Genomic DNA, 13,550 nt, shown 5'->3' with positions numbered 1-13,550 from the left:
GAAATTTGAACTCAGGATCTCCTGTTTACTAGACTGGCACTTTAACCAACTAAGCCACAGCACCACAAGCTGGTAAGGACAGGAAAGCCAGGGAAGATTTAGTCACTAATCGATAATTTCAAGTGGTTAATTGAGCAAAACAACAATGAGCTTCAGTTCCATTCCACGCACAGCAGAAGCTTTGAACAAGATGTCGCTCTCAGTCATGGCAATTAAGAAACCGAGTATTTTTTGAAGAGCATTCTCGAAAAGGACCTTGACAAATTTGCAGAATTCGACAGAAGCTGCATCGAGAACAAGGGCTTGGGATTTGAAGTTCCATAATTAAATGATCCATCTTTTATCACAGCTGGAAATTGGGACTTGTTTTGCTTCCCAGTCATGAGACAGAATAGACAGATTGAAAGAATGCCACTGCAGTGCCAAAAGTAGAAACAATTAGGAATGATTGATAAGTTGCTATTAAAACCCTTTGCACTGGTTCATTTCTGATAAGGTTTGTCCTAATCTAACTTTAGACAATAGATACTCTAGGAGATGAGATAAGGCCACACTGCCAAAAGCCTTTATACAATCTTCAGCAAAAACACCCTGACAGCTTAAAATCCTCATGAGATCTTACCTCCTAATTTAGACTTGGTCATGTAGACGAGGTGGCCGAGTGGTTAAGGCAATGGACTGCTAATCCATTGTGCTCTGCATGCATGGGTTTGAATCCCATCCTTGTCTTTATAATCTGCTTCTTCCCTTTGACAAGATTGGCTTTCATTTTTAGGCAAAATGGTGTATACTTCAAGCATGAAAGTTGATTCTTTTCTCTTTCAAGAAAGCTGCTATAGTCCTATCACCTGGTTTCTACATGTTCATGCAGGCAAGTTGGCTGTGTAGTTAAGATGATACATTAACAATGCAGTTAAGAGATTGAGCTATGCATGCATGGCTTTGAATTCAATCTGTCCTATTTCTTTTCTGATTCTTTTAAGTTTCCAGCTCAAGGTTTTATTTTCTGCCCAAGCAATGAATTCTTCAAACATGAAAGTTTAAATCTTCTACCATTCAAGAAGTCTGCTATCAAACTTTGCTTAGAGAGTCAGATACGTAAGGAGGAGGCATTTCAAAATTGTAAAATAAAATCCACTCGTTTTACTTTTTTCATGCTTGATTCCATCTTTCTTCCTCTTTAGCACTTATAGCAGATTCTTACTCCCACTATTGCACTATCACAGAGACTTAGCAAAGGCCAATTTGATGTTGTCCCACTATGAGGATAGAAAGCTTCATACTGAGAAGATGAAAAGAAGGCGCTGCTGAGATTTGAACTCAGGATCTCCTGTTTACTACACTGGCACTTTAACCAACTAAGCCACAGCACCAAAAGGTGGTGAGGACGGGAAAGCCAGGGAAGATTTAGTCACTAATCGATAATTTCAAGTGGTTAATTGAGCAAAACAACATTGAGCTTCAGTTTCATTCCACGCACAGCAGAAGCATTGAATAAGATGTCGCTCTCAGTCATGGCAATTAAGAAACCGAGTATTTTTTGAAGAGCATTCTCGAAAAGGACCATGACAAATTTGCAGAATTCGACAGAAGCTGCATCGAGAACAAGGGCTTGGGATTTGAAGTTCCATAATTAAATGATCCATCTTTTATCACAGCTGGAAATTGGGACTTGTTTTGCTTCCCAGTCATGAGACAGAATAGACAGATTGAAAGAATGTCACTGCAGTGCCAAAAGTAGAAACAATTAGGAATGATTGATAAGTTGCTATTAAAACCCTTTGCACTGGTTCATTTCTGATAAGGTTTGTCCTAATCTAACTTTAGACAATAGATACTCTAGGAGATGAGATGAGGCCACACTGCCAAAAGCCTTTATACAATCTTCAGCAAAAACACCCTGACAGCTTAAAATCCTCATGAGATCTTACCTCCTAATTTAGACTTGGTCTTGTAGACGAGGTGGCAGAGTGGTTAAGGCGATGGACTGCTAATCATTTGTGCTCTGCATGCATGGGTTCGAATCCCATCCTCGTCAGTATAATCTGCATCTTTCCCTTTGACAAGATTGGCTTTCATTTTTAGGTAAAATGGTGTATACTTCAAGCATGAAAGTTGATTCTTTTCTCTTTCAAGAAAGCTGCTATAGTCCTATCGTCTGGTTTCTACATGTTCATGCAGGCAAGTTGGCTGTGTAGTTAAGATGATACATTAGCAATGCAGTTAAGAGATTGAGCTATGCATGCATGGCTTTGAATTCAATCTGTCCTATTTCTTTTCTGATTATTTTAAGTTTCCAGCTCAAGGTTTTATTTTCTGCCCAAGCAATGAATTCTTCAAACATGAAAGTTTAAATCTTCTACCATTCAAGAAGGCTGCTATCAAACTTTGCTTAGAGAGTCAGATACGTAAGGAGGAGGCATTTCAAAATAGTAAAATAAAATCCACTGGTTTTACTTTTTTCATGCTTGATTCCATCTTTCTTCCTCTTTAGCACTTATAGCAGATTCTTACTCCCACTATTCCACTATCACAGAAACTTAGCAAAGGTCAATTTGATGTTGTCCCACTATGAGGATAGAAAGCTTCATACTGAGAAGATGAAAAGAAGGCACTGCTGAGATTTGAACTCAGGATCTCCTGTTTACTACACTGGCACTTTAACCAACTAAGCCACAGCACCACAAGCTGGTGAGGGTGGGAAAGCCAGGGAAGATTTAGTCACTAATCGATAATTTCAAGTGGTTAATTGAGCAAAACAACATTGAGCTTCAGTTCCATTCCACGCACAGCAGAAGCATTGAATAAGATGTCGCTCTCAGTCATGGCAATTAAGAAACCGAGTATTTTTTGAAGAGCATTCTCGAAAAGGACCATGACAAATTTGCAGAATTCGACAGAAGCTGCATCGAGAACAAGGGCTTGGGATTTGAAGTTCCATAATTAAATGATCCATCTTTCATCACAGCTGGAAATTGGGACTTGTTTTGCTTCCCAGTCATGAGACAGAATAGACAGATTGAAAGAATGCCACTGCAGTGCCAAAAGTAGAAACAATTAGGAATGATTGATAAGTTGCTATTAAAACCCTTTGCACTGGTTCATTTCTGATAAGGTTTGTCCTAATCTAACTTTAGACAATAGATACTCTAGGAGATGAGATGAGGCCACACTGCCAAATCCTTTATACAATCTTCAGCAAAAACACCCTGACAGCTTAAAATCCTCATGAGATCTTACCTCCTAATTTAGACTTGGTCTTGTAGACGAGGTGGCCGAGTGGTTAAGGCGATGGACTGCTAATCATTTGTGCTCTGTATGCATGGGTTCGAATCCCATCCTCGTCAGTATAATCTGCATTTTTCCCTTTGACAAGATTGGCTTTCATTTTTAGGTAAAATGGTGTATACTTCAAGCATGAAAGTTGATTCTTTTCTCTTTCAAGAAAGCTGCTATAGTCCTATCGTCTGGTTTCTACATGTTCATGCAGGCAAGTTGTCTGTGTAGTTAAGATGATACATTAACAATGCAGTTAAGAGATTGAGCTATGCATGCATGGCTTTGAATTCAATCTGTCCTATTTCTTTTCGGATCCTTTTAAGTTTCCAGCTCAAGGTTTTATTTTCTGCCCAAGCAATGAATTCTTCAAACATGAAAGTTTAAATCTTCTACCATTCAAGAAGGCTGCTATCAAACTTTGCTTAGAGAGTCAGATACGTAAGGAGGAGGCATTTCAAAATAGTAAAATAAAATCCACTGGTTTTACTTTTTTCATGCTTGATTCCATCTTTCTTTCTCTTTAGCACTTATAGCAGTATCTTACTCCCACTATTGCACTATTGCAGAGACTTAGCAAAGGCCAATTTGATGTTGTCCCACTATGAGGATAGAAAGCTTCATACTGAGAAGATGAAAAGAAGGCACTGCTGAAATTTGAACTCAGGATCTCCTGTTTACTAGACTGGCACTTTAACCAACTAAGCCACAGCACCACAAGCTGGTAAGGACAGGAAAGCCAGGGAAGATTTAGTCACTAATCGATAATTTCAAGTGGTTAATTGAGCAAAACAACAATGAGCTTCAGTTCCATTCCACGCACAGCAGAAGCTTTGAACAAGATGTCGCTCTCAGTCATGGCAATTAAGAAACCGAGTATTTTTTGAAGAGCATTCTCGAAAAGGACCTTGACAAATTTGCAGAATTCGACAGAAGCTGCATCGAGAACAAGGGCTTGGGATTTGAAGTTCCATAATTAAATGATCCATCTTTTATCACAGCTGGAAATTGGGACTTGTTTTGCTTCCCAGTCATGAGACAGAATAGACAGATTGAAAGAATGCCACTGCAGTGCCAAAAGTAGAAACAATTAGGAATGATTGATAAGTTGCTATTAAAACCCTTTGCACTGGTTCATTTCTGATAAGGTTTGTCCTAATCTAACTTTAGACAATAGATACTCTAGGAGATGAGATAAGGCCACACTGCCAAAAGCCTTTATACAATCTTCAGCAAAAACACCCTGACAGCTTAAAATCCTCATGAGATCTTACCTCCTAATTTAGACTTGGTCATGTAGACGAGGTGGCCGAGTGGTTAAGGCAATGGACTGCTAATCCATTGTGCTCTGCATGCATGGGTTTGAATCCCATCCTTGTCTTTATAATCTGCTTCTTCCCTTTGACAAGATTGGCTTTCATTTTTAGGCAAAATGGTGTATACTTCAAGCATGAAAGTTGATTCTTTTCTCTTTCAAGAAAGCTGCTATAGTCCTATCACCTGGTTTCTACATGTTCATGCAGGCAAGTTGGCTGTGTAGTTAAGATGATACATTAACAATGCAGTTAAGAGATTGAGCTATGCATGCATGGCTTTGAATTCAATCTGTCCTATTTCTTTTCTGATTCTTTTAAGTTTCCAGCTCAAGGTTTTATTTTCTGCCCAAGCAATGAATTCTTCAAACATGAAAGTTTAAATCTTCTACCATTCAAGAAGTCTGCTATCAAACTTTGCTTAGAGAGTCAGATACGTAAGGAGGAGGCGTTTCAAAATTGTAAAATAAAATCCACTCGTTTTACTTTTTTCATGCTTGATTCCATCTTTCTTCCTCTTTAGCACTTATAGCAGATTCTTACTCCCACTATTGCACTATCACAGAGACTTAGCAAAGGCCAATTTGATGTTGTCCCACTATGAGGATAGAAAGCTTCATACTGAGAAGATGAAAAGAAGGCGCTGCTGAGATTTGAACTCAGGATCTCCTGTTTACTACACTGGCACTTTAACCAACTAAGCCACAGCACCAAAAGGTGGTGAGGACGGGAAAGCCAGGGAAGATTTAGTCACTAATCGATAATTTCAAGTGGTTAATTGAGCAAAACAACATTGAGCTTCAGTTTCATTCCACGCACAGCAGAAGCATTGAATAAGATGTCGCTCTCAGTCATGGCAATTAAGAAACCGAGTATTTTTTGAAGAGCATTCTCGAAAAGGACCATGACAAATTTGCAGAATTCGACAGAAGCTGCATCGAGAACAAGGGCTTGGGATTTGAAGTTCCATAATTAAATGATCCATCTTTTATCACAGCTGGAAATTGGGACTTGTTTTGCTTCCCAGTCATGAGACAGAATAGACAGATTGAAAGAATGTCACTGCAGTGCCAAAAGTAGAAACAATTAGGAATGATTGATAAGTTGCTATTAAAACCCTTTGCACTGGTTCATTTCTGATAAGGTTTGTCCTAATCTAACTTTAGACAATAGATACTCTAGGAGATGAGATGAGGCCACACTGCCAAAAGCCTTTATACAATCTTCAGCAAAAACACCCTGACAGCTTAAAATCCTCATGAGATCTTACCTCCTAATTTAGACTTGGTCTTGTAGACGAGGTGGCAGAGTGGTTAAGGCGATGGACTGCTAATCATTTGTGCTCTGCATGCATGGGTTCGAATCCCATCCTCGTCAGTATAATCTGCATCTTTCCCTTTGACAAGATTGGCTTTCATTTTTAGGTAAAATGGTGTATACTTCAAGCATGAAAGTTGATTCTTTTCTCTTTCAAGAAAGCTGCTATAGTCCTATCGTCTGGTTTCTACATGTTCATGCAGGCAAGTTGGCTGTGTAGTTAAGATGATACATTAGCAATGCAGTTAAGAGATTGAGCTATGCATGCATGGCTTTGAATTCAATCTGTCCTATTTCTTTTCTGATTATTTTAAGTTTCCAGCTCAAGGTTTTATTTTCTGCCCAAGCAATGAATTCTTCAAACATGAAAGTTTAAATCTTCTACCATTCAAGAAGGCTGCTATCAAACTTTGCTTAGAGAGTCAGATACGTAAGGAGGAGGCATTTCAAAATAGTAAAATAAAATCCACTGGTTTTACTTTTTTCATGCTTGATTCCATCTTTCTTCCTCTTTAGCACTTATAGCAGATTCTTACTCCCACTATTCCACTATCACAGAAACTTAGCAAAGGTCAATTTGATGTTGTCCCACTATGAGGATAGAAAGCTTCATACTGAGAAGATGAAAAGAAGGCACTGCTGAGATTTGAACTCAGGATCTCCTGTTTACTACACTGGCACTTTAACCAACTAAGCCACAGCACCACAAGCTGGTGAGGGTGGGAAAGCCAGGGAAGATTTAGTCACTAATCGATAATTTCAAGTGGTTAATTGAGCAAAACAACATTGAGCTTCAGTTCCATTCCACGCACAGCAGAAGCATTGAATAAGATGTCGCTCTCAGTCATGGCAATTAAGAAACCGAGTATTTTTTGAAGAGCATTCTCGAAAAGGACCATGACAAATTTGCAGAATTCGACAGAAGCTGCATCGAGAACAAGGGCTTGGGATTTGAAGTTCCATAATTAAATGATCCATCTTTCATCACAGCTGGAAATTGGGACTTGTTTTGCTTCCCAGTCATGAGACAGAATAGACAGATTGAAAGAATGCCACTGCAGTGCCAAAAGTAGAAACAATTAGGAATGATTGATAAGTTGCTATTAAAACCCTTTGCACTGGTTCATTTCTGATAAGGTTTGTCCTAATCTAACTTTAGACAATAGATACTCTAGGAGATGAGATGAGGCCACACTGCCAAATCCTTTATACAATCTTCAGCAAAAACACCCTGACAGCTTAAAATCCTCATGAGATCTTACCTCCTAATTTAGACTTGGTCTTGTAGACGAGGTGGCCGAGTGGTTAAGGCGATGGACTGCTAATCATTTGTGCTCTGTATGCATGGGTTCGAATCCCATCCTCGTCAGTATAATCTGCATTTTTCCCTTTGACAAGATTGGCTTTCATTTTTAGGTAAAATGGTGTATACTTCAAGCATGAAAGTTGATTCTTTTCTCTTTCAAGAAAGCTGCTATAGTCCTATCGTCTGGTTTCTACATGTTCATGCAGGCAAGTTGTCTGTGTAGTTAAGATGATACATTAACAATGCAGTTAAGAGATTGAGCTATGCATGCATGGCTTTGAATTCAATCTGTCCTATTTCTTTTCGGATCCTTTTAAGTTTCCAGCTCAAGGTTTTATTTTCTGCCCAAGCAATGAATTCTTCAAACATGAAAGTTTAAATCTTCTACCATTCAAGAAGGCTGCTATCAAACTTTGCTTAGAGAGTCAGATACGTAAGGAGGAGGCATTTCAAAATAGTAAAATAAAATCCACTGGTTTTACTTTTTTCATGCTTGATTCCATCTTTCTTTCTCTTTAGCACTTATAGCAGTATCTTACTCCCACTATTGCACTATTGCAGAGACTTAGCAAAGGCCAATTTGATGTTGTCCCACTATGAGGATAGAAAGCTTCATACTGAGAAGATGAAAAGAAGGCACTGCTGAAATTTGAACTCAGGATCTCCTGTTTACTAGACTGGCACTTTAACCAACTAAGCCACAGCACCACAAGCTGGTAAGGACAGGAAAGCCAGGGAAGATTTAGTCACTAATCGATAATTTCAAGTGGTTAATTGAGCAAAACAACAATGAGCTTCAGTTCCATTCCACGCACAGCAGAAGCTTTGAACAAGATGTCGCTCTCAGTCATGGCAATTAAGAAACCGAGTATTTTTTGAAGAGCATTCTCGAAAAGGACCTTGACAAATTTGCAGAATTCGACAGAAGCTGCATCGAGAACAAGGGCTTGGGATTTGAAGTTCCATAATTAAATGATCCATCTTTTATCACAGCTGGAAATTGGGACTTGTTTTGCTTCCCAGTCATGAGACAGAATAGACAGATTGAAAGAATGCCACTGCAGTGCCAAAAGTAGAAACAATTAGGAATGATTGATAAGTTGCTATTAAAACCCTTTGCACTGGTTCATTTCTGATAAGGTTTGTCCTAATCTAACTTTAGACAATAGATACTCTAGGAGATGAGATAAGGCCACACTGCCAAAAGCCTTTATACAATCTTCAGCAAAAACACCCTGACAGCTTAAAATCCTCATGAGATCTTACCTCCTAATTTAGACTTGGTCATGTAGACGAGGTGGCCGAGTGGTTAAGGCAATGGACTGCTAATCCATTGTGCTCTGCATGCATGGGTTTGAATCCCATCCTTGTCTTTATAATCTGCTTCTTCCCTTTGACAAGATTGGCTTTCATTTTTAGGCAAAATGGTGTATACTTCAAGCATGAAAGTTGATTCTTTTCTCTTTCAAGAAAGCTGCTATAGTCCTATCACCTGGTTTCTACATGTTCATGCAGGCAAGTTGGCTGTGTAGTTAAGATGATACATTAACAATGCAGTTAAGAGATTGAGCTATGCATGCATGGCTTTGAATTCAATCTGTCCTATTTCTTTTCTGATTCTTTTAAGTTTCCAGCTCAAGGTTTTATTTTCTGCCCAAGCAATGAATTCTTCAAACATGAAAGTTTAAATCTTCTACCATTCAAGAAGTCTGCTATCAAACTTTGCTTAGAGAGTCAGATACGTAAGGAGGAGGCGTTTCAAAATTGTAAAATAAAATCCACTCGTTTTACTTTTTTCATGCTTGATTCCATCTTTCTTCCTCTTTAGCACTTATAGCAGATTCTTACTCCCACTATTGCACTATCACAGAGACTTAGCAAAGGCCAATTTGATGTTGTCCCACTATGAGGATAGAAAGCTTCATACTGAGAAGATGAAAAGAAGGCGCTGCTGAGATTTGAACTCAGGATCTCCTGTTTACTACACTGGCACTTTAACCAACTAAGCCACAGCACCTAAAGGTGGTGAGGACGGGAAAGCCAGGGAAGATTTAGTCACTAATCGATAATTTCAAGTGGTTAATTGAGCAAAACAACATTGAGCTTCAGTTTCATTCCACGCACAGCAGAAGCATTGAATAAGATGTCGCTCTCAGTCATGGCAATTAAGAAACCGAGTATTTTTTGAAGAGCATTCTCGAAAAGGACCATGACAAAGTTGCAGAATTCGACAGAAGCTGCATCGAGAACAAGGGCTTGGGATTTGAAGTTCCATAATTAAATGATCCATCTTTTATCACAGCTGGAAATTGGGACTTGTTTTGCTTCCCAGTCATGAGACAGAATAGACAGATTGAAAGAATGTCACTGCAGTGCCAAAAGTAGAAACAATTAGGAATGATTGATAAGTTGCTATTAAAACCCTTTGCACTGGTTCATTTCTGATAAGGTTTGTCCTAATCTAACTTTAGACAATAGATACTCTAGGAGATGAGATGAGGCCACACTGCCAAAAGCCTTTATACAATCTTCAGCAAAAACACCCTGACAGCTTAAAATCCTCATGAGATCTTACCTCCTAATTTAGACTTGGTCTTGTAGACGAGGTGGCAGAGTGGTTAAGGCGATGGACTGCTAATCATTTGTGCTCTGCATGCATGGGTTCGAATCCCATCCTCGTCAGTATAATCTGCATCTTTCCCTTTGACAAGATTGGCTTTCATTTTTAGGTAAAATGGTGTATACTTCAAGCATGAAAGTTGATTCTTTTCTCTTTCAAGAAAGCTGCTATAGTCCTATCGTCTGGTTTCTACATGTTCATGCAGGCAAGTTGGCTGTGTAGTTAAGATGATACATTAGCAATGCAGTTAAGAGATTGAGCTATGCATGCATGGCTTTGAATTCAATCTGTCCTATTTCTTTTCTGATTATTTTAAGTTTCCAGCTCAAGGTTTTATTTTCTGCCCAAGCAATGAATTCTTCAAACATGAAAGTTTAAATCTTCTACCATTCAAGAAGGCTGCTATCAAACTTTGCTTAGAGAGTCAGATACGTAAGGAGGAGGCATTTCAAAATAGTAAAATAAAATCCTCTGGTTTTACTTTTTTCATGCTTGATTCCATCTTTCTTCCTCTTTAGCACTTATAACAGATTCTTACTCCTACTATTGCACTATCACAGAGACTTAGCAAAGGCCAATTTGATGTTGTCCCACTATGAGGATAGAAAGCTTCATACTGAGAAGATGAAAAGAAGGCACTGCTGAGATTTGAACTCAGGATCTCCTGTTTACTAGACAGGCGCTTTAACCAACTAAGCCACAGCACCACAAGCTGGTGAGGACGGGAAAGCCAGGGAAGATTTAGTCACTAATCGATAATTTCAAGTGGTTAATTGAGCAAAACAACATTGAGCTTCAGTTCCATTCCACGCACAGCAGAAGCATTGAATAAGATGTCGCTCTCAGTCATGGCAATTAAGAAACCGAGTATTTTTTGAAGAGCATTTTCAAAAAGGGCCATGACAAATTTGCAGAATGCGACAGAAGCTGTATCGAGAACAAGGGCTTAGGATTTGAAGTTCCATAATTAAATGATCCATCTTTTATCACAGCTGGAAATTGGGACTTGTTTTGCTTCCCAGTCATGAGACAGAATAGACAGATTGAAAGAATGCCACTGCAGTGCCAAAAGTAGAAACAATTAGGAATGATTGATAAGTTGCTATTAAAACCCTTTGCACTGGTTCATTTCTGATAAGGTTTGTCCTAATCTAAAGGCCCTGTCACACATAACGAGATCGCTAGCGAGATCGTTACTACGTCACAGTTTTGAGATCGCTGGAGAGATCGTTCGGGAGCCGTCAAACATGTATAACTTGCCAACGATTTCGGCCGCCCCAGCGATCTAACTAACGATCTCGTTGGTCGCTGGGACGCTGTCACACAGCAGCTATTTCAACGATCCACACTCAACGATACACACTTTGAGGGACTGTACTGTGACAGAAAGGCGTACATAAAATTACCTTTCCGCGCCCACTCATCTTCGATTGGTGGACGCTACTGCGTTCTGATTGGCCGGGGGTTTTTAAAAAGGCGACGTTGGGGCAATTCCGCTCCCTTGTTCCTATCTGCGCTTTGCTTTCGGATCGTAGCAGTGTTCTCCGGGCAAGTTTCGTCCATCTGGGATTTGTTGAAGCCTTGTCAGCGTCCTGATTTTTGGATCCTAGTTGCGTTCTACTGCTGTGATTCCATTCATTTGTGGATTTTCTTCAGCTGTGACTGAACATTGACTTTTGGGTTTTTCAGGCACTGTATTGCTTTGTTTCCACGGTAAGTTATTTTAGTGGATTTTTATCACACTCAATAAGTATATATTTGCTTATATATTGGAGGCCATTTTTAGTCAGCAAATGGTGTGTAGTACTTTTTACTTTGTTTGAAAATGTTTCATGTATGCTCACTGTATTGCTATCCTTTTCAGATGGCTTTCAAAAGTGAAGAGTTTGTGAGGGAAATGATTGACCTCTACCGCTCCCTGCCGTGCCTTTGGCAAATAAAATCAACAGACTACTGCAATAGAGAGAAAAAGAGGGAGGCCTACCAGCAATTGATTTCCCTCTTTAAAAGGCATGGCCCCAACGAGAAGGTGGATGAAGAGCTGGTGAAGAGAAAGATCCAGGGTCTACGTACCGTATATAAGAAAGAACTCAACCGGGTGGAGAAATCAAAGAAGTCAGGTACCGGCACAGATGAGGTTTATGTGCCGACATTATGGTATTATGATTTGCTTGCCTTCACCCGTGACCAGGAGCTACCTCGGCGAATGGTGTGTACGATACGGCAGACCCCGGAAGAAGACCCCGACATACGGACTGACTCCCCTGTTGAAGATGTAAGTACCTTCTTTGCTTCCCTGTAAATAGCATTTATACTTTCAATGTACATGCCATAGTTTAGCCGCCCCTCATATTTGTTTTTTAGTGCACGTGTACCCATGCTGGTCATAACATACCTGCTGGATGTTGTAACCAAATCTTAACTTTATTTTTGTGTTCCCACAGCACCATTGGCAAGATGACGACATCTCGGCTATGGAACGTGGTATGGAGGAGGCGAGTGTTATGTCAAGGAATGAGGAACCTATGGCATCGGTGAATGAAGACCCTATGGCCTCTACAAGTGAAGACCTTGTGCCTCGGCGACAGAGAAAATCAAGGAAAAGAAAGGCCAGCTTGCCGCCATCGCCAGATCTAGTATCTCTGGCGAACAAGATTCTACTTCTGCAGACCCAGGCCAAGCGGGACAGCTTTGCAACATATGCTGGCGAGAGACTACAGAGGCTGGATGACCGACAGAGGGCGCATGCAGAAAGGGTCATGTTTGAGACTTTAAATAAAGCGGCAGCCGGTGAACTTAATGAAACGTCTACTGTACATACTCTGATTGACCCTGGCCATTTTCAACAACATTCTTGGACCCATAGGCCGGACCCACTTCACAGCACACCAGTGCAGAGGATCCGGCGTCCACAAAGCCTTGCCCCCCCCCCCACAGTATCCCATGTGTTCTGATTCTTTTGTTTCCCCCAGGCACGGATACAGAAATACAGGTAATCGATATGAAGAACTGTAGTGATGTTTCATTTCAATTTTTTTTTATCATTTTGTAAATATTGTTAATTTAATACTTATTTAAATTGTTAAAATTGTTTATATTTTTGTTTGTTTATAAAAACAAGGTTTATTGTCCTCTTTTTTAACTTTACCCCTGCCCTCTGATCTCACCCTGATTGAAATAAAAATGTTTTTTGGTTGCCTTATTTTCTGCTTTACCTCTTCCCGAGGGTGGGACCCCTCACCCCTGCCCTCCGATCCCTTCCCAATCTCCGTTCCCTCCCCTCCATTCTCTACCGTCTATTCCCATCCCTGCTCTCCGCTGGTGATCACCTCCTCCCCTTCTCCTCCTCCGGCTCCAGGCTTTATCACCTGTCTTCTGTCTTTTCCCTGTGTCCTCTGGTCTTCTTCACAGCTGGTTTTCTTCCCCTCCTCTTCCTACTTCCCTTCTTTTAGTCTTTGGGGTCATAGTCTTTGGGGTCATAGTCATGGTGCACGGTATGGCAATGATCTGCCATACCATGCACTATGAGTCTGACTCAGATTATAGGTTGTATATACTAGATTCTTGATAGGGCGTTGATCCAGGGAACCAGTCTGATTGCCGTATGTGGAGTCAGGAAGGAATTTTTTTTCCCAAAACGGAGCATGGGTTTTTTTTGCCTTCTTCTGGATCAACATGTTAGGTCTTCCTTATAGTTTTCATACTATGTTCCTATTCT

The 13,550-nt window shown here is 40.1% G+C and overlaps 14 non-coding genes across 14 annotated transcripts; 8 read left to right on the top strand and 6 right to left on the bottom strand.

The window, feature by feature from the left end:
• The first annotated feature begins 647 nt into the window (after nt 1–647).
• On the top strand, nt 648–729 carry TRNAS-GCU (transfer RNA serine (anticodon GCU)). Its single transcript has one exon. It is a non-coding gene; the product is annotated as a tRNA-Ser (tRNA).
• A 570-nt stretch (nt 730–1,299) lies between these two features.
• On the bottom strand, nt 1,300–1,373 carry TRNAT-AGU (transfer RNA threonine (anticodon AGU)). The gene has a single exon. It is a non-coding gene; the product is annotated as a tRNA-Thr (tRNA).
• Nucleotides 1,374–1,956: 583 nt separating this feature from the next.
• On the top strand, nt 1,957–2,038 carry TRNAS-GCU (transfer RNA serine (anticodon GCU)). Its single transcript has one exon. It is a non-coding gene; the product is annotated as a tRNA-Ser (tRNA).
• Nucleotides 2,039–2,609: 571 nt separating this feature from the next.
• On the bottom strand, nt 2,610–2,683 carry TRNAT-AGU (transfer RNA threonine (anticodon AGU)). Its single transcript has one exon. It is a non-coding gene; the product is annotated as a tRNA-Thr (tRNA).
• A 582-nt stretch (nt 2,684–3,265) lies between these two features.
• On the top strand, nt 3,266–3,347 carry TRNAS-GCU (transfer RNA serine (anticodon GCU)). The gene has a single exon. It is a non-coding gene; the product is annotated as a tRNA-Ser (tRNA).
• A 1,228-nt stretch (nt 3,348–4,575) lies between these two features.
• On the top strand, nt 4,576–4,657 carry TRNAS-GCU (transfer RNA serine (anticodon GCU)). Its single transcript has one exon. It is a non-coding gene; the product is annotated as a tRNA-Ser (tRNA).
• A 570-nt stretch (nt 4,658–5,227) lies between these two features.
• Nucleotides 5,228–5,301, bottom strand: TRNAT-AGU (transfer RNA threonine (anticodon AGU)). Its single transcript has one exon. It is a non-coding gene; the product is annotated as a tRNA-Thr (tRNA).
• A 583-nt stretch (nt 5,302–5,884) lies between these two features.
• On the top strand, nt 5,885–5,966 carry TRNAS-GCU (transfer RNA serine (anticodon GCU)). Its single transcript has one exon. It is a non-coding gene; the product is annotated as a tRNA-Ser (tRNA).
• Nucleotides 5,967–6,537: 571 nt separating this feature from the next.
• On the bottom strand, nt 6,538–6,611 carry TRNAT-AGU (transfer RNA threonine (anticodon AGU)). Its single transcript has one exon. It is a non-coding gene; the product is annotated as a tRNA-Thr (tRNA).
• A 582-nt stretch (nt 6,612–7,193) lies between these two features.
• Nucleotides 7,194–7,275, top strand: TRNAS-GCU (transfer RNA serine (anticodon GCU)). Its single transcript has one exon. It is a non-coding gene; the product is annotated as a tRNA-Ser (tRNA).
• Nucleotides 7,276–8,503: 1,228 nt separating this feature from the next.
• On the top strand, nt 8,504–8,585 carry TRNAS-GCU (transfer RNA serine (anticodon GCU)). Its single transcript has one exon. It is a non-coding gene; the product is annotated as a tRNA-Ser (tRNA).
• A 570-nt stretch (nt 8,586–9,155) lies between these two features.
• Nucleotides 9,156–9,229, bottom strand: TRNAT-AGU (transfer RNA threonine (anticodon AGU)). The gene has a single exon. It is a non-coding gene; the product is annotated as a tRNA-Thr (tRNA).
• A 583-nt stretch (nt 9,230–9,812) lies between these two features.
• Nucleotides 9,813–9,894, top strand: TRNAS-GCU (transfer RNA serine (anticodon GCU)). Its single transcript has one exon. It is a non-coding gene; the product is annotated as a tRNA-Ser (tRNA).
• Nucleotides 9,895–10,465: 571 nt separating this feature from the next.
• Nucleotides 10,466–10,539, bottom strand: TRNAT-AGU (transfer RNA threonine (anticodon AGU)). Its single transcript has one exon. It is a non-coding gene; the product is annotated as a tRNA-Thr (tRNA).
• Nucleotides 10,540–13,550: the final 3,011 nt, after the last annotated feature.

The sequence above is a fragment of the Phyllobates terribilis genome, unplaced genomic scaffold (assembly GCF_046119375.1).
Source record: "Phyllobates terribilis strain yellow unplaced genomic scaffold, ASM4611937v1 Scaffold_9__5_contigs__length_417890890, whole genome shotgun sequence".
Lineage (NCBI taxonomy): Eukaryota > Metazoa > Chordata > Amphibia > Anura > Dendrobatidae > Phyllobates > Phyllobates terribilis.
This window is presented reverse-complemented; position numbering and strand designations above follow the sequence as displayed.